General features: G+C 43.1%; 1 pseudogene; it reads left to right on the top strand.

Annotated features, from left to right (window-relative positions):
- The first annotated feature begins 281 nt into the window (after positions 1-281).
- Positions 282-1,510, top strand: LOC111173772 (ubiquitin carboxyl-terminal hydrolase isozyme L1 pseudogene; annotated as a pseudogene).
- The last annotated feature ends 19,186 nt before the right edge of the window (positions 1,511-20,696 follow it).

Raw genomic sequence — 20,696 nt, 5'->3', positions numbered from 1 at the left:
CAGCTCACTAATTCAATTCTTCCTTCTTCCTAATAAAAAATCTCCTCGTGCTCATTATCTCCCAGGAGTCTTTCATACAGACATATTGGTGATTCTCAGTCTTCGAATCCATCTGTACCTGATAAAATGGTAAGATTTTGAACCTAATTAAATAGTGAGAAGCACTGATAGTACATGACTTGGCTAATATTTTGAGTAAGAATCTGGACAAGATACAAAAACTAAAGTAGTGGCTGTTTTTCCTCTTCTCTGGGTTGTGCTTCCTTCCCTAGTTCGCGAAGATGCAGCTCAAACCGATGGAGATTAACCCGGAGATGCTGAACAAGGTGCTGGCCCGGCTGGGGGTCGCCGGCCAGTGGCGCTTGGAGGACATGTTGGGCCTGGAGGAGAAGTCTCCGGGCTCGGTGGCAGCGCCTGCCTGAGCGCTGCTGCGGCTCTTTCCTCTCACGGCCCAGCATGAGAACTTCAGGAAAAAACAGATTGAAGAGCTGAAGAGACAAGAAGTAAGCCCTAAGGTGTACTTCATGAAGCAGACCATTGGCAACTCCTGTGGAACCATCGGACTCTCATTCATGCAGTGGCCAATAATCAGGACAAACTGGAGTTCGAGGATGGGTCAGTTCCAAAACAGTTTCTTTCTGAAACAGAGAAGTTGTACCCTGAAGACAGAGCAAAATGCTTTGAAAAGAATGAGGCCCTCCAGGGAATCCATGATGCCGTGGCACAGGAAGGCCAACGTCGGGTAGATGACAAAGTGAACGTTCATTTTATTCTGTTTAACAATGTGGATGGCCACCTCCATGAACTTGATGGATGGAGGCCTTTTCCGGTGAACCGTGGCGCCAGTTCAGAGGACTCACTGCTGCAGGACGCCGCCCAGGTCTGCAGAGAAGTCACTGAGCGTGGGCAAGGGGAGGTCTGCTTCTCCGCCATGGCCCTCTGCAAGGCAGCCGAATGCCTCGTGGGGTGGGGGGGGCACTTCGCTTTCTCTCCCCTTCCCTTCATCGTGAAAGTATATCCCTACCTATGTGGTCTGAAATGCTTCAGTACTTGTAGAGCACAGCTGTTCTCCTTCGGTTCTGCAGATAAGCACTTACCCTCAACCTCGCCTACTCATTAGCAGAGCTCACTGTCCATTGAGCAAGCTTGGTGTCACCCTCTGATGGCAAAGCATTCCCCTCATTGTATGTCTTATACCTCAATATCTAATGCTTTAATGGCTACGTTGGTTTGTGACTGTAAGCTAAGGCCTTGGATGTGGTTTAATTGTCCTTAAAAGGAATAAAATTTTTCTGCTGCTAAGAGATAAAAAACAAACAGGGGCTTCCCTGGTGGCGCAGTGGTTGAGAATCCGCCTGCCAATGCAGGGGACACGGGTTCGAGCCCTGATCTGGGAAGATCCCACATGCCGCGGAGCAACTAGGCCTGTGAGCCACAACTACTGAGCCTGTGCGTCTGGAGCTTGTGCTCCGCAACGAGAGGCCGCGACAGTGAGAGGCCCGCGCACTGCGATGAAGAGTGGCCCCTGCTCCCAGCAACTAGAGAAAGCCCACGCACAGAAACGGAGACCCAACACAGCCATAAATAAATAAATAAATAAATAAATAACAAAACAAACAACAAAACAAACTGAAGTAGTAATACAAGTTTCATTATGGACGCTGAATAAGATAAAGGAAGGATGACCTCTTCAATTGGGCAGAGATGTTTTCGTCATTTTTTTCCCATTTTAGTAACAAATCACAATTGTGCCTGCCCATTTCAACGACAGATCTCTCAACAGATGCTAGGTCTCATCTAGTAGTCGCGCATGACAGTTCTGAGCTCCATCACTCAATATATATTAAATTCCTATTATCTTTGAAAATGATTACACCATGTTTAGTAGCAAAATTTTTTTTTTTGCGGTACGCGGGCCTCTCACTGCTGTGGCCTCTCCCGTTGCGGAGAACAGGCTCCGGACGCACAGGTTCATCCGCCACGGTTCACGGGCCCAGCCGCTCCGCGGCATGTGGGATCCTCCCGGACCAGGGCACGAACCCACGCCCCCTGCATCGGCAGGTGGACCCTCAACCACTGCGCCACCAGGGAAGCCCAGTAGCAAAATTTTTAAGGATGATTTCTTATCTAAAATCTCAGTGATCTAGCATGGATTTTGATTATTAATTGAGGCTTGTCAACACTTTGAAGATGTCTTGAGGATATCTGGAATTTTCTCTACAAATGAATTCTAGTATTTCCAATGGTTATTATTGCTACCATTAATGAATAGTATAATGTCCTGGTCTAGATACATAACCCAAGTGATCTAAGTGGTCAACACTGTGTTTCAAGGAGATTTCATCTTTCAAAGGATGAAAGTAAATAACTTAAATTCTTTATTAAAAAATAGAGTTGAGAGTAAAAATGTCTAAATGAAATCACCTTATTTTCCCTCTAAGAAGGAAATGGGAGCAAGAAAATTGGAGGCACACGTTCCCAGCAACCTTTCTCTGGGTTAATGGAGGTAACAAGGGCCGCCTTTATAAAACAGATAACTAATAAGGACCTACTGTATAGCACAGGGAACTCTTCTCAGTACTCTATGGTGACCTATATGGGAAAAGAATTTAAGAAAGAGTGGATATATGTATAACTGATTCACTTTGCTGTGTAGCAGAAACTAACACAACATTCTAAATCAACTATGTACTCCAATAAAAATAAAAAATAGAAGAATGCCTTAATTGTGAAATGGATTACCACTCATTTCCTACCCTGAGTAAGCCTGGTCTCATTTTTAAAAAGAATTTGAACCAAGAAGAAGCTGAACTCCAATAGTGACTCAAATCTCCAGGAACATTTCATGTCTGCTGGCCACATTCAAGTCACTAGACAGGGTAAGGAAGAATACTGCCAGAGGGTTCAACACCCAAATTTCAGTTCTGAGCACTTCCAGGCCCATCCTTTCCCTCTTGCTTTCTAATTACGTATGTATTTAACTCTTCTGTAGATCAACTTCAAGAGCTTTCAGGGGGTTGGGGGGGAAAGGCAGGTGGAGAGAGAGCATTTCAAGGACAACAGGATAAAAACAGCCTGAACCTGGCTTGACCGAAAGTATTTCCAAGGCATAAGATAAAAAAGATTCCAAATTTCCCGAAAAGAAACTGGATTGGGATATTGAGGATGAGGGCTCCGGCAGGTTACATACACGAAGGCCCTCCTTAGCCAGCAGGCACGGGGAAGCAATGAATGTAGTGACTGAGGGACCCATCGGCGTATCTGAGTCCAAATACCAGCTCCACCCCTTACTATGTGACCTTGAGAAGTTACCTAGCTTTTCCAAGCTTCAGTTTTCATATCTGTAAAACGGCAGTGACAACAGTTCTTTCCCTGCAGGGTGGTGGTGAAGGTTAAATGATCTAATCCATGTGAGGCAGCTAGCGAAAGGTCTGGAACATATTAAACGTTCCATGAATGTGATCTACTACTGCAATTACTAGGGGGAAGCCAGTCAGCTTGGGGTCCACTCTTGATCCTCTGACCCATGGCTCTCAGCCCACCATGCAATTTTCTACAGATGGAAGAGGCTGCTTCCCTATGTCTCACCTCTTTGCTGTCATTTTGCTTATAGGATGGTTTATGTCAAAAGAGATGAAAGTAATAATGTATCTATTTACATCACATTATCCTTATTTTCTATCGTCTCTCAGAAATGCCCTGGTATTATCGAATTAGGCACATTTTGAAGATGACATCCCCCTAGAACTAATCAAACTGAACAATTTTTTATTCCTTGATATTACCCCGGATTCTCATCCATTAATGTAACAGCTGCACTACTTTTAAAGGAGGCTGGGAACACACGTGGCAGACTTTCGGCACTTGACGACTGCAATCGTGATTGTTTACTGAATACTAATATTCTGTATGTGTTATGTGCTTTAGCTTTCTAATGCCAACACTCATTCACTGCACATAATCATAAGTCTGCCGGGAGGAGAGGTATTTCTGCTCAATTCAAAATCTTTTATTCCAATTGTCTGCTGAGCTTTGTAACGCTTTATTAACACTAAACTCTCACATACTAAATTTCTGAATAAATCTAATGAAAGATAACCATGTAAAAACCTTACCTCTTGAGTACCAAACTAGTATTTCAACATTGCGTAAGCTTCTAACAATGGACTGCTCTTTGAAATTTGTCACTATGTCTGAAACATACATCTGATGTGTCCTGTACCTTTAGACGTCCTCCTGTATTTGAGATGTTACTGACACTGTTATTTCTCTTTCATGCAAATGTCTTCTAAAAAGCAGGTGTAAAACCAAACGCCTCTTCCCTTTCTCTCTAAGCTACGTCTCAATAATTCTAACAATGTCTGCATGACAAATGAAAACTTCATCATTTACCTACTTTTTGTAAATGATAAAAAAACAGCTAACCATTTGGTATTATTTCTGACTAAAGTTTCAGATGTTTGACCCACATCACATCTTTAGATCTCACTTTTTATCTGAATACTTTGGTGGATTCTGCTTAGAGCATGTATTTATATACACCATTCAAATGGTAGAAAAACTAATGAAACACAAGACCACCAAACTGTGCTGCATTTAAAAAACTGTTAATATTCTGTTGAGTTGCTATATTCTGAGAAAAAATGATTTTCCAGCTTTTTAAACCTATTGCTGATTACTACTGCTTATGTTTATTATTCTTTTTTAAAATGCTTTCCCGCTTTTTCTTCTGAGTATAAATATGATATATGCCCATTATAAGAATTCAAACAGAGCAGAAAAGCACAAAGATGATATTAGAAATGACTTGAAACCCCACTCTCTAAGGACAGCCACCATCTGCATTTTGCTGAATGTCCTTAGTTACCTATGGATTTGTACGTGTAGACGTAATTCTACATCATGTCAAAGATCCTGGCTTTTCCAGTCAGCAATGTTGGGACATTCCTCCATGCCAATAAATGCACAGCTCTGCATCCGTGGTTCTCATTATGTCCTCCGTTCCCTTCCAGTTAAGAGTAGGATGTGTAAGTGGAATGATGTGGAAACAGGTAAAAGGGTTGAGTGACGCTGATCTCCAACATCAGAGTTCCTAATTTTTTAACTTACCCCTTCACGATTGATGTTTGTTTCCAATGGTTCACAATTATAAATTTGTTCGGTCCCAGTGCAGAGACAGTAGTTTGAAGGGAGCCTGGGTTAGACACACTTGCTGATCTTGGAGAGCTTCCCAAAGAGGCAGGAGGCAACTGGGACTCCCCCTGGAGACAAAGAAGCTGGCAGCAAGCATTTTTGAGAGCTCGTTCTACCGCAAGAAACTGGTGCTGACAAGTGCCACTTTGGAGTCCTCCCTCTAACCTACTAGAAGCAGGGGCTTAACTGCCCATCAGTGGGCCAGCACCAGTCCTGGACACCCCAGCCCACCATGCTGGGACCCAGGCCCACGCCAGCAGGTGGGCAGCCATTGCGCAAGCCCTGCCTGCCAGTGTGCCTACAGCAGTCAGCCCACCGCAACAGAAGAGCCCACGCAGCCCACAGAGGGGGCTCCCGAGAGCATACAGCTCTGGTGACCAGAGGGCAGTGTGCTGCTGGGCCCCATAGGGCATCTCCTACATAAGGCCACCTCTCCAAGAGCAGGAAATGTAACCGACCTATCTACTACATAGAAATAAACACAGAAAATTAGGCAAAATGAGGAGACAAAGGAATATGTTCCAAACGCAGGCACCAAACACCACCTCAGAACAAAAACTAAATGAAGTGGAGAAAAGCAAAGCAATCTACTCAAGAAAGAGTTCAAGGTAGTGATCAGAAAGATGCTCAGCAAACTCAGGAGAAGAGTGGATGAACACAGTGAGAATTTTAACAAAGAAAATGTAGAGAAGAACCATACAGAATTGAAGAATACAATAACTGAAATGAAAACTACACTAGAAGGAATCAACAATCGATTAGATGATACAGAGGAACAGATAGCAAACTGGAAGACAGTAGTGGAAATCACCCAGGATGAACAGAAAATAGAATTAAAAGAAATGAGGATAGTTTAAGAGCCCTCTGGGAAAACATCAAATGTACTGACATTCTCATTATAGGGGTCCCAGACAGAGAAGAGAGAGAAAGAGGCAGAGAAATTATTTAAAGAAATAATAGCTGAACACTTCGCTAACCTGGGAAAGCAAACAGACATCTAGGTCCAGGAAGCACAGAGAGTCCCAAACAAGATGAACCCAAAGAGGACCATACCAAAAGGCATCTTATAATTCAAGCGGCAAAAATTAAAAATAAAGTAAGTAAATCTATCGATCTGTGTAACTCTCAACTACCAGAAGATTAGAAACGAATTCTTATTTTTTATTTTTTTGCGGTACGCGGGCCTCTCACTGTTGTGGCCTCTCCCGTTGCAGAGCACAGGCTCCGGACGCGCAGGCTCAGCGGCCATGGCTCACGGGCCCAGCCGCTCCGCAGCATGTGGGATCTTCCCGGAGCGGGGCACGAACCCGTGTCCCCTGCATTGGCAGGTGGACTCTTAACCACTGCGCCACCAGGGAAGCCCATGAATTCTTTTTTAAAAAGCCAGCCTCCTCTTTTTCTTTTCTCAATATATTGAACATATTGAAAGCTAATGTATATAAAAACAAAAACCAGGCACCTTCACTTAAACGCTTACATGGCTGTGGCTAGGGTTTGGTTTCTGATTCTTATCTCTACCTTGGTTCTGAATCATGTTTCATGGTCTAAGTATAGAGATTACTGGTCTTTCATTCAAAAAGAGGGTCTGAAGGATCAATGGAAGAGAAACTGTGATATGAGACTTGATTTTATCTTGTCCCCACTGATAATCAGAACATCATTTCGCCTAGTAGTGAGTTACTACGATTATCTCATTCGGAAACAGATAGTAAAACTACTAGAACCATCAGCGAATGATTGTGTCAAAGTGTCCCCTCCATTCCTCAGCCCCAGGGAAAGGGAGAAGCAACAGCGGTGTATTTTGACGACGAGTCCTCTTATTATCTACCCACCAAAGGCCTCTCCATATTTTCCTCTTTCTCCAGCTACTTCTGACTTTTTTTTTTTTTTTTTTTTACTTTTTGCAGTACGCGGGCCTCTCACTGTTGTGGCCTTTCCCGTTGCGGAGCACAGGCTCCAGACGCGCAGGCTCAGCGGCCATGGCTCACGGGCCCAGCCGCTCCGCGGCATGTGGGATCTTCCCGGACCGGGGCACGAACCCGTGTACCCTGCATTGGCAGGCAGACTCTCAACCACTGCGCCACAGGGAAGCCCTACTTCTGACTTTTGAAGGTTATCATTTCCTCCATTTCTCGTTAAAGTCCCTTCCTAACCCTGCCCTTCTCCTCCCAGCAGAGCATGTTGTAGAGAGAAAGTCCTTTCATCTTTAGGACCCCACAATCTGAAAAGAGGGAAAATCTTTGTGAACATTTATACCAATCCTTTCATTCTTCAGATGAGGAAAGAGGGTCAGAGCCAGAATTAAAATTAGGTCTGGGACCTCCAGCCCAATGCTTCTTCTATTAGCTATGTCTGTGAAGTTAATGTTTAAGTTATGCATAGTTAGTTTTTAAGTTAACTGTGGTCTGTAATGCCAGCCCTGGGGCAGTCTGTCCAGCCTGGAGAAGTCACACCCACTTCAGCAGCTGAGCCCTCTTACTGAAGGCTGTGTCTACATATGATTAAAAGTGGGGGAAGTTTCGGGCTTCCCTGGTGGCGCGGTGGTTGAGAGTCCGCCTGCCGATACAAGGGACGCGGGTTCGTGCCCCGGTCCGGGAAGATCCCACATGCCACGGAGCGGCTGGGCCCGTGAGCCATGGCCGCTGAGCCTGTGCGTCCGCAGCCTGTGCTCCGCGGCGGGAGAGGCCACAACAGTGAGAGGCCCGCGTACCGCAAAAAAAAAAAAAAAAAAAAAAAAAAGTGGGGAACTTCCAGCCAGTGGCTGCTTGTCCCAGGCACCCTTTCCCCATCTCACCCAACAAAGTCTAAACCTACCATCTCCATTCCTAATCATCTATAATTCCTGCATTTCATGACTGGTAGCGGGAACGTATGTGGCAATGAAAGGCTCTATTGCAGTGCTTTGCAGTGTTTTGACAACAAGCATCTTTGTTCAGTGTATTCTCCTCAGAGGACACTAGGATTCACTTTATTTGAATTCTCATGACATTTTTTGCCTCTCTTAGAGTATTGTGTATTTAAGAAAAGCATTATTTTAAAATTAAGGTTTTCATTAAAAACTACTATTTATCTTTTCCTGTAAATTTTTTTTTTTTTTTTGCAGCAAATTGTGACATTTTTCTATTATTGTAGCAAGACAAATTCACTTTGGGAAGATAAATGTCACATTTTAATGAAAACCAGCTTCCTGTGCGGAGAGGAAGAGTGATCTTTAAAGGGGAACCAATGTGCATACACTTTGACATTTCTCATTCTTCTTAGCCACAACATTAAGATTTACATTTATTTTTTAATATTGGAGAAGTTACCCTATAAATCCCATCAGGAAGATGAATGGGATACATTTGGAGCTCATTGACCCTCACAAACTAAGTCCAGAAAAAACTTCCTGACACAAGAAAAATTTGCAGTGAAATGGGAGATGAAATAAAGCAAATGAGAATTGGAACAGGGGGATGTTCTGGAAAGGGGCCACATGAGCATGCCACATAACACAGGAGAGCCACTTCTTCCATTTGAGGTTGGGAGAGGAGTGGTGAGCCCAAGGTTAAGCTATGTGGGAATTTTACCTCCGTGCATTGGCTCATGTAAAGGTGAGCTACATGCCTAAATGAGTCTTTTTATACACATAAACTCACATCATTCATAGTGGACATTTATCTTTTCTTTTTTTTTTTTTAGCTGTCCAGCATCTGAAACTCCTTCTTAGGTCTGGGGAATTTCTTTTTTTTCTTTTCTTTCTTTCTTTCTTTCTTTCTTTTTGGCTGTGTTGTGTCTTTGTTGCTGCGCGGGCTTTCTCTAGTTGTGGCGAGCGGGGGCTACTCTTCATTGTGGTGCGTGGGCTTCTCATTGCGGTGGCTTCTCTTGTTGCGGAGCACGGGCTCTAGGTGCATGGGCTTCAGTAGTTGTGGCTCCCAGGCTCTAGAGCGCAGGCTCAGTAGTTGTGGCCCACGGGCTTAGTTGCTCCACAGCATGTGGGATCTTCCCGGACCAGGGCTCAAACCTGTGTCCCCTGCATTGGCAGGCAGATTCTTAACCACTGCACCACCAGGGAAGCCCTGGGAAATTCCTTATACTGTGAGTCATGGCTGAAAGCAGGGCCGACCCCCACTACAGAAGCAGAAAAGAGTAGATACCACCAGCTTTTCCCATTCTCCAAGGAAAAGAGTACAGGTGTGCTCCCCTGGCTTGTTCAACCAAATGGTCTCACTCAGGTCTCAGAGGCAGGAGCAATTACTGCAAATAGGAATTCAGTTCAGCTTCAGGGACTACAACACCCAGTGTCCAGTAACAACAGGGGAAGCTGAGGACACACAGCAGCTAGTGTTGGTGGCAGTGAGGTTACCAGAGGCCCGACCACTAGCGGACAGCAGCAAGCATCCTTCCCAGGCTCATCCTGTGGTTGACACTGGGCTAGGAGTTTCCATGCCTCTCATGTTTTCTAAGCTTCTGCCCAGTTTCCCAGCTTGATTTTCTAGAAACCCTTGCTACTGAAAGTGTGGTCTGGGAACTTGTTGGGAATGCAGAATCTGGGCCTCACCCCAGAACCACCTAGTCAAAGTATAAAAGTGTAGTATAGGGCCTTGCACGTAGTAGGGCCTTCATGAATATTTCTGGATGTATAGATATATAAAAATGTGTTTTGGGTTCAGCAAGATCAATCTGAAATATATTTCTTCAAAACGTGTATATGTGAACAGCCCTTAACCCAATGGCTGTACTCCGGAAAAAAACGTGAAGTACTGTACATAATGAATTGCATTTTAAATGCATTTTTTTGATATTTAAGAGATTCTCGTGTAAACTCATTATGCCTTTTCAAAGTGGATAATCACCCTTTCATTTATCTGTGTTGTTGACTTGTATTCTTTAAAGCAGGGCACACCACAGTAAAGATTACTGCAATGAAATAAGTTGTTACTGAGATGACCACTGAAATTCTCTCCATGGCCCTCATTATTTAGGTCCTTGTCTGTCTTTCTATGGGTTCCCTAAAATGCCAGCTGCATGTGATCTTGATGTGTATCCATACCTAGCTGAGCACCCACGATGGATACATAAAACAGTTCTCTTTACAAAGTCAGCCAAACACTACGATTCTAAAGCACTGCACTGTATTTTGCTACCTGCAGTTATTGGACATTAAGGGCAACCTGCCCTTCCACTTGTCATCATGCCAGCCTCAAGAGCCTTCAACAGCCATCTCAAGACAACGTTGGCAGAATGCCACTAATACAGTGCCTGAGAGAACACCCAACTCTCCCATTTTCACCTAGAAGAGAAGAGCTCCTGGAAAGCAAACTTACTTTTCAAAAGCTTTGTTGAAGAAAGCTGGGGAAGTGATAGAGGGAGAATTGGAGGAGGAAGAGATGGTACAACTTTGCCATCAGACAATCAGCCACTTAATTACTTGCTCTGTTCAGCAGAGTTTCTTAACCCTTTGAGCCTTTAGTGTCCTCCTACTTCACCTGGAGCTGGTAAGAATGTTTATCTGACAGGGTATTGTGGGCATTAAGCGTGAGAGTGGATATAAAGCACACTGTCAGGCACCTAATTATTGCTCTGTAAATATTCGCTATTACAATTGCTGTATTCCTACTTCAAGATGTGAGGTCATCAACAATTTATGATGTGATCTAAAACTAGTCATATGTCATAGATTGGATGATTTTCAGTGAGATAGAATTTGATCCCCATTCTCCCACCCCAAACACCACGACTTTTAATACCTGCTCACCATAGATTTTAAGAAATACTGTGATGCAGATAAACAAAGCAGAGGCTTTGGTATTAGATCAGGATTAGAATTACAAAACCATAAATGTTATCCCCCTTTCCCCTTCCTAGGGGTTCCCAGGTTTTTATTTAGGTATCAATCCCTCCTCCCCACAACCCACATGCTGGAGGGGAAGTTAACTCAGACAGTGGACTTAATGGGTCTATGGGAAATCCCATCCCCCTTGCCAGGGTGACTGGTTCAAGAAATCAGGCCTCAGCCAATCAGGGCATTTAATCCCCTGATACAAAGATTAATTTAATAATGGACCAACGAACCGTGAGGAGAGACACAGCAGCCATGAGAATGCATCTCATCTCCTGTCGCAGGAGCGTGGTTGACCAAGGGCTCCAGGTGCTGCACTTTGAAATCCATCCCCTGGTTTATGGATCCTAAGGGTACTAAGACAGACTGGTTCCTGGGAGACACTGAACTCCTTTGTCAACTGATTTTGCCTAAAGGATTTCCCTGAGGCTTTGCTCAGAGGGCACCGCAATGTAGGACTCTTTCTCTCACTGCACAGGAGACCTCTGGCAAGGTCTGACAGCTCTTCCAGCCTTCCCAGCTCCTTATTTCGTTTCACACTTGCACCTTCTCTTATAAAAGCTCAGCACGTATAATCCTACTTTGATGTCTGCTCTTGGAGGACCCTAACACAGGGGGTTTGCTGGAGGCTTCTAGAAAATAAGCCTCTTTGCTCTTCTTAAGGTGCTGGGAATGATGTTCTTTCTTCCTCTGTATTTCATGAACGTCATGTAAAGCCTAGAATTGCTCTGGTCGTTTTCCCAACAAGAGTTCTCTTCTCCAGGTTAAATGTCCCTAGATTCTTCATCATCTCCTTATATTGAATGGTTTTTAGACCCTTTAACTATCCTGGGCATACCTAGAGAACAAAACTGTCTAGGGAAAACAGAAAATACAGCAAGAGTATACTCTCCCTTGCTTCTCATACTGCAGCATTATATATGGCTTGAGCTTTTAGAGAAACTGTATGTATATGTTCTCAGGAATTCGGTAGCCACCTTGACCTATTTGAAAGACTGACACATAGAATACAACTATCAAATGCTTATTAACTCGCTCTTCAGCAAATGGAGCAGCAGAGGATACAGACTCCAGATCCAGGCTGAGTTCCAATCCCAGCTTTGCCTCTTACAAGCTATGCGTTCTTGGGAAATTTAATTAACCTCCCTGAACCTCCGTAACCTCCTCTATAGTTACAGCACCTACCTCACAGTGTTCTATTAATTACTTATAAAGTATTTAGAGTAGTCCTGTACATAGAAAGTGCAAAGTAAGTGCTAAATAATTAAATATTTTAAAGCACCTATCATTGCCACCAGAGCTAGAATTCACAAAGGTCGATGACTTAAGCAACTCTCAACTGATTTGACTATTGTTCAATACCTTCTTCTTACCCCACATGACTTTACCTCCTGAACTCACATCTATAAATCATGATGGAATGTATTAGGCATATGTTCTTGTTTGGAAGGGAAATATTTGAAATTTCTTGTAGGTAAGCACCATAAGTCCTATGAATAAATATACATTCTTTTCTCCACTTCCTCAACTTCCAAAGTGTTTCTAAAATTCTCCTGGGGGCTCCTGTTTAATCTAAATGTAACATACATTCATTTTCTTAGTATATATTTTGGAAGTGTTTTGCACTTATAATCAGCTTTGGGTTTAAAAATGGATAAAGAACCCTCAGACCTTATCTTTACTCTGAGTGTAAGGTACAGTGAAGCAAGCAAATGCATCCAAGACATTTGGATACCATTCAATTCCTATTTCTCTTGTGACATAAGGTGAAGAGGTGAGAGGATGATTTACATGCTCAGATAAGTGAAACTGCTAGCGAGACAAAGATTTCTGTGATTTGATTATCTGACGAGTAAACAAAGTGGTTGATTCCCTACCATTCGTTCCTATTCTTTTGTTTAAGCAGTTTATAGTCCCAGAGAGTATAACATATAAATGATGCAGACTAGAGAACTAAATGCATACTTCTACACTAGGTAAGCACCGGGCTTTCTCTTGCTATGTTTTCCTCTCAAATGTCTGCAAAATGAGTAGTGTAAGGAATAGTTCTAGATTAGGAGAATTTTGCAGGAAATTATCTTTACCTGGTCTACAAAATCACACACTACGATAGTAATTGCAAATAGTGACTGATTCAGGTACCTCACCTTAATCATCTCTGGAAATATTTCTTTATGCCATTTATTCTTAATATCTGAACCCACGTTCGGTAATGTAGTATGCAAATTTTTTTTGATAAAAACGAAACCTACATCATAGCATAAACTATATGTTTTTGCTACCTTTAATTTAAGCCAAAATATCTAAAATACACAGAAACATAGTTACAAAGTAGTTTCCAGACTAATGTCCCATCATTCTTCCTCAGGAAGCTTGTAATTTTTTTTTGGAACCATCTTTACAATCTACTGAAAAGAAGAAAAGAAAAAACCCAGTTCCGTTCCATATACACAGCAAAAGCCAAGCTGTTCAGAATTCCTTCTGGTTGACTGAACACCTCCAACACACACACACTCCCTGACCTTCTTCAGAAGCAAGTTTCAAAGCTTTCAGGCTGAGCTGTCCCTTTTCCTCAAAGTTCTAGCCTCTTGAACTTTTCTAAGGATTGAGTCTCTCCTTCCCCCATGCTTGGTACTCCACCAAGGAAAGTCTTGATATCTCTGGGATAACTTGGCCTTACAATGAAAACTGTAGACAAACTGATAAATAACAGCGCAAGGAGACTTTAATTAATTCACTTTCTCCCATCAGGCACTGACACATGCAGACTGTACTACAGCTAAACTCTAAATAACCATAAAATATCAGAGGAGAGGTGTAGCCTCCACGTTCCCAAGATGGCATGGTGCCGGAGGAAGCATCTGGCTGGGTTTTAGGAACCCCGTGTTCCACTCTCCCTCTGCCACTAACACACGGATCCCTGATGATGATGTGCACGGCACATGTTCTTTGCACGCCACCTTCAAATCCATCGGTACATTCTGTCAGAAGATTGCTTCCCTTTGCCCATGTCCACACCAACCCTCCCTCACCACACACACCACCACTGCCCCCGTTTTACTCTATCTCGCCATCACTCTGAGCAGAAGATAATTGCTTTACACTGTTGGGTTAGTTTTCTGCTGTATAACGAAGTGAATCAGCTCTGCGTATATGTATATCCCCTCCTTTTTGGACCTCCCTCTCCCTCCATGCCACCCATCTAGGTCATCACAGAGCACCGAGCTGAGCTCCCTGGGCTATACAGCAGGTAATAGTACTTTTAAGCACTCTTGGTTCTGGGGATATTCAGAGCACCTGCCTACTCTAAAGCCCCACCATCAATAGGTGTTTACCTAAGCAGGTAAGTTTTATTTTTAGCCAAAGCTGACTGTAGTTGGAATGGTAAATCTTACAGTGCAAAAAAGTAATTCACTTTAATGAAAATAACCACAACTTACATAGCCTTTACTATATGCTGTCCATAGGAGTATCTACAGTTACCTCCTTTGAAACAATATTCTAGTGAGGTAGGCAACACCATCCAAGTTTCACAGGTGAGACCTGGAGCTTACATTACTTACATTACTCTAAGTCACACATCTTCTTAGACGTGGAGCTGGAATTCCAACCTGGCTCTCCTGACTTCTACACCAGCAAGAGCACCAAATGCCTCTTCTGTTTTATTTTCCACACTGTGATTTGATCCTTCCTTTCACCTTCTGTGCCCACAAAATTGTTACCTCTTCCTTAAATATCCACTCATCTCCAGGTGAGAAATTGTCTTTAAAACTTACGACGATTTAAAGCAAATGCCTCCATTTTGAAATGGGTGTGAAGTAAACCCTCTTCCCACTTCCTCTGCAGGGCACAGCTGGGTCTGGTCCATACTGGGTGTGTCTGGACAAAAGGGAGGCAGGGCGGAGACTGTGGACAGCTGTACCTTTGTGAGATCTCTAGAAAGGTCAAAGTCTGCCTTCTAGGATCGTGGGCAGAAGGAAGGAACGTCCATATGCCGATTACACAGTGTCCTCATTCGCTCATCCCACATGGAGTCACCAGTGCTGCCCGTTTTCCACAGGTTCCAGCTGATCCATCCCTACAGGGATGGTGGATGTCTTGTGAAAATAGCATATGCTTTGGTTGCAAACAACCCTGGGTTCAACACCATGTCTGTAAAGAGGTGACTTCTACACTCACCTCCCCTAGTCATTTGGAGGTTACATCAAATCACATGGAAAGCACATTGCATATGGTAGATGTGTGATAAACATCCATGGCTTTGGCCTCCCCTCTACTGACAATTCTGCTTCCTTCCATCTTCCTGATGTCAAGGGACAGTGGGACCCTCTGTGCCTTCCCCTGAGGGTGGAATCCAGCCTCCCTCAAGCTTCTGAGGCTTCTGAATCAGCCTCTGCTTAGGGCTCCCCGCCTTTCCTAAGTCCCTTTCATCTCTCCCTGTCATCTCTTTATTCAGTTCGCAACAAACCTCTAACCTCAGGAAGCTTTGCATTGTTGCAAACCAGCAGAGAGCCCTAAATCTTATAGCATTTAGTCTGAATGGCTTGCTGATTCATCACACCATATTGTTTTCTGCTTATCTTTCTCTAAGACACCCTGTACCCCCAACCTGGTGGCACTTACTACATCCTCAGTGCTGTGTTAAGTTGGGCCACTTCGAATGGCCACTCATAGGTGCTTGTTCTTCCAAAGTTACACAATGCGACCCGCTGATTCTGTATCTAATAAAAACATATTAACTGGACTGGAAAATTAGCCTGACTCTGATTTCCCATGACCTCAGACTGCTACGCATGGCTTCTGAGAAACCAGAATTTGGGAATTGCCCCCTTTTTTTTGCAGCAGAATTCCGGTGGAACTCAGGGAAAAAGCTAATGCTCACCCACCAACTCTGTGGTCGTCAGCCTCCAAGATACCCCCCAATGATTCCCACGTCCTGATATTCACACCCTTCTATAGTGCCCTCCCACGCTATATCAGGGTTGGTCTGTCCTACGGTCTGAATGTTTGTGTCCCTACAAAACTCATATGTTGAAGTCTTAATGTCAATGTGGCAGCATTAGGAGGTGGGGCCTTTGGGAGGTGCTTAGGTTAGGAGGATGGAGACCTCATGAATGGGATTAGCGTTCTTATAAAAGAGACCCCACAGAGATTCCTTCTCTCTTCCACCATGTGAGGACTGTAAGAAGGTGCTGGCTATGAATCCAGAAGACAGCCTTCACCAAAACCATGTGGTGACCATGCTCACACCTTGATCTTGGACTTCCAGCCTCCAGAAGTGTGAGAAATAAATTTCTGTTGTTTACAAGCCACTCAATCTGTGGTATTTTGTTATAGCAGCCAGAATGAGGAAAGACAGTTTGTGTAACCAACAGAATACAGGAGGAGGGACAGGATATTGCTCTGGAGGCTGGATTATAAATGTCATTGTGGCCTCTGTCTTGCTTTCTCTGAATCACTCGCTTGAGTGGAAGCCAGCGGCCATGTCTTAAGGACACCAAGCAGCCCAGTGGAGAGGCTCACATGGAGAAGAACTGAGGCCTCCAGCCAACTGCCCTGAGAGGGAGCCTTCTTGGAAGAAAATCCTCCAGCCCCAGCCAACATCTTGCCTGCAGCTTCAAGGGAGACCCTGAGCCAGAACAACTTTGTTAAGTTGCTCCCAGTGTCCTGATTTTCAGAAACTGTGGAAAAATAAATGTCTGTCTCAGACTGACATGTTTCAGCACAAAATTTTATGCAGCAAGATATAATACAAACTCTCTTTCCTGTTTGCTTGCTGCTACCTCTCTCCGCCTGCAGAAGTGTCCACCACCCCATCTGAGGTAAACCACCTTGACTTATAATTGAAAACAAATAATATGTACTTTAAAATTATCTGTCATTTTATTACCAGATGACATAACCCAAAAAAGTCAACCTAACAGATATTCCTTAACAAGAATATCTGGTTTGACTATATTATAATTGGGAACAAAACATAAAATACATTTGCAGTTTTTTCCCTAGAGAGTCAGGGTTTTAATGGGATACTTTAAAAGAACTTGAAGAAAGCTGCAACAACTGGTGTTTTGAAAGTCAAACACCCTTAGTCATTATAAGACACAATAAAGCAAATAAAGTCATAAATCACCCCCTAAGGATGCTTTTGTCATCCAAAGAGAACGTCTCTCAGAACAGACTGATACCACGCACACAAGGTACACACCTTCCACCACCTTCTATTCAGTACCTTAATGTGCGAGGCATCAGGGCAGGAATATACAACATATTTCCTCTGGAAATTCAGAATCTATACACTCTAGAGAGAAACAATCATGAGGTCACAATTTTGTATTCTGCTTTATCTAGAAAACACACACGCGCACAAACGATGTAGCAAATATAGACTATTTACATAAAAAGTGTTAGTTTGTAACTACTTTGCTCCATGGAGATACTCAAAGCAGATGCGTAGGAATGAAGTAAAGTCCAAGGAATTTTAAAGTCGGGCATTTATTTATAAATTAGAAAAACATGACAGGTCTACCCTATTTGTAGGGCTTAGTACAAATAAAAATGCAAGCCCCTTGTTTGAAAATCATTAAAAACTTCAGGGTAACCGCAGAGTGTTAAATTAAGCACAGGGCGTTTCTGAGCACCAGGCCCTTGCAGCGACCCTGAAGACAGGATACATTTTGTAGCCTGTTAAAGAGCTTTCTCAGGAGTTACATACTGGAAGAAAAGAGAGTTAGGTCCCGAAGGCATCAGTGGACGGCTTACTGAGTGACACAGAGAAGCGTTTATTGGTGTAACAGTAACTAATATTTCTGTCATCTTCGTAGTTCCCAAGGCAATTCCCCCAGATGCAGTATCTCACCGAATTGCAGCAAGAATTCTGTGAGATATTAACGTTATACCTCTTGTATAGAAGGCAAATTGGGGTCGTCCAAAGTGGTCAAGTGACTCCTTCAAGGCCACTCAGACCACACAGGACCTAGATACGTCGCCTGACTACAAATCCAATTTTCTTTCCACGAGATCAACACAGTCTTGTGGGTTACAACGAGGCGGAGAACTTCATGTGTGCAACCCAGCCACTCACTAGTGACAGCTGGGTGATAGGTGGCACTGACAGACTGCGTGGATCAGGTGTTTCCAAACCTGTGGGTCTGACCCAACTTGATAGCCAACACCAGACCAAATTCCCTATTCCTGACCCCTCCTCCCCACCCTCTAACGATAGCATCAGACCTCAGCCCTCCATCAGTTTCTAGACTGGACAAGTAAAGTGCCGGTCAGCCGAGCAAGCTCCTGCTCAGGTTCGCCTTTTATAAGATCTAGGAATCTGAGGCAAATGTAAATGTCCTATGTTTGACTGTTGCACAGTCTTTTTTAATGTAATGCATGAATATTTACCTTTAATAGCAGCTTAAAGGGCTCTCAAATTATAGATATCATTCTAACTGATCTCTCGTCTCTTCCAAAAAGGTAGATGAGAGCCAGAACGAAACCGGCCAGCATAAATCTACACTTGAAGAAAACAAAGTTAATAGTCACTCTTAAGCTCATTTCATTTTCTCCATTCTTGCGCTAAAACCATGACAATTTATGTGGTTTGGGGACAAATTGTAATTATGAGAGATCTAGAAGCAAATTATTAAAACAAAACCCACAATGTTCTTTATTAGTACTACTCTTAAATGACATTACTTATGAAGTATTAGCTTTTAATTGGTGATTATATAAATGTGATTAAAATACTTCCACAACCCTAATTTATAATGTTGCCTTCTCGTTTCATGTTTCCCGCTGCAGGAAGTCCAATGTTGAGTGTAAGGCATTTCCCTCAGATTCCAGCTTTATTTCTGACTTGCTGGAAGGCACTGGCTCAAGCTCTTAACCTCTCTATATTTCAGTTTTCTTGGCTATAAAATTGCGAGCGCACAGTGCTTGCCTGGTTTGCAGGGACGCTTGGGAAATTCTGGCTCTAGAAGTGCAAGACACTTTAAAAGTACAAACTATCATTATGTTTACTCTCACAACTTGCTTGAGTGTATTACAGCAAAGGTTTCACAGTGCTATCATACAGGAAATACATATTTCAAAATACTGGTAAAATGGAAATTGTACAGGTTTGGGAATGCGTGTTCTGAGATCCAGCAAGAGTCAGAACGTCTTGAAAAATATTGTGAACCTTCAAGTGCCAAGATAAAAATCAAACCCAGAGACTATTCATATCTTACAATAAAAGAGAGAAGATTTTCAAGAATGGTATATGCTTAGTCTCAACTGCGAAGCCAATATTAATATACATGAAAATATTATGACACATATTATGTAATAAATCCTATGTAATAAGACATAATATATATCACCATCCACCTTTGTTTTATTGCTATTATCCCATTTCTTGTTCCTTACTGCAGTTAGGTGAGGAGTATGAAATATCAGAAGTGACCAGATAAGGAAGTTTCATAAAAGAATGGGAAAGCATAGCAACAAATGAAGAGGATGTAAAAGGGCAGGGACGAGAATTTAAAGGATGGAGAAAGAAAAACAGGGACCTTCTCGAGAGGCTTCCCGAGGTATTTTGTCTACTCCTGTTTGGGGTCCTTCTCTGTTCTGAGTGGTTCTTCCTGGTTCCCCTTCCCCCCCCCTCCCCGGGGGCCAAAATCCCAAGAGGGATATTCCGTAGCATTAGACAGAGGAAAGGTCAAGGTCCAAGCCCTTGAATAAGATGCTTTTCTAATGAATGATTTAACACTCCTCCCCTGACCCCAGCAATCATGCCATGCTATGTGTTTGACTGGCTTTTTCTAAGCTCTCTGTTTTAAGACTTTATTTCTGCAGGGGGGCAGTGGGAGCAGTTTTAGGTTCACAGCAAAATTGAGAGGAAGGTACAGAGATTTCCCATATCCCCCCGTGCCCACACATGCATAGTCTTCCTATCAACATCCCGCAACACAGTAATGAGCTCTTTTTTTTTTTTTTTTTTAGCATTTTTCCCTGGCTTGTCCCCAAGTAGCCACTTCCTCTCAGCTCACCCTGTGTTTTTTCCCTCCCTATTTCCCTTCATTTGTTTTTCTTGTAGTTCTCCTACACTTTATTTTATTTGTCTTCTGAGCCATCATATCCTCTATTAGCTGAGGTTATCTCTGGGGCTGGCTCGCATCTAGACAACATTCATTTTCTTCTGATCCTACTTTAGAAGGGAATTTCAATTAATTATTCATGCATTTTTTTTCTCCCAAAGGGGTGATCGCTCAGATTTGCTAAGGTCCCCGCCTGTCCTACACTGGTACAGAGTTTCATCATCTGGAGGCCAGCTGTCAGGTAGCATGCAAGCCCACACTTCCCTTTATTGAAGGACCATCCCACTCCCAGCGCTGACTCTCCAGCCTGCCTCCGACCTCATCCATACCTTGGCTCTATTTTTCAAAACTCCTTCCTTGATCACTAGGTATTGTCAGTTGCAAATTCAAGCACGTGAGAGAAAAAAGTACCCTGAACTCTATTCCATCCCAGGACGTTAAATATTATCAAGATAAGCTCAGCCTTAATCCTATGGTAGTATTAACTGAAGGCGTTTAATTTCATTTTCTGCAGATGACTTCTTCTATAAAGCTGTGTTCATTCCCAAGCTGCTGGGGCAGACCCAGGAGCAGCCATAGAAGAAAGTGTGTGAAGGTAAAGAGACATATAC

This window comes from Delphinapterus leucas, chromosome 11 (assembly GCF_059928025.1).
Source record: "Delphinapterus leucas isolate spDelLeu-1000000601 "Yukka" chromosome 11, BTC_Dleu_Yukka2, whole genome shotgun sequence".
NCBI classification, from domain to species: Eukaryota; Metazoa; Chordata; class Mammalia; order Artiodactyla; family Monodontidae; genus Delphinapterus; species Delphinapterus leucas.
Note: the sequence above shows the minus strand (reverse complement) of the source record. Positions and strands in the feature narration are given on the sequence as shown.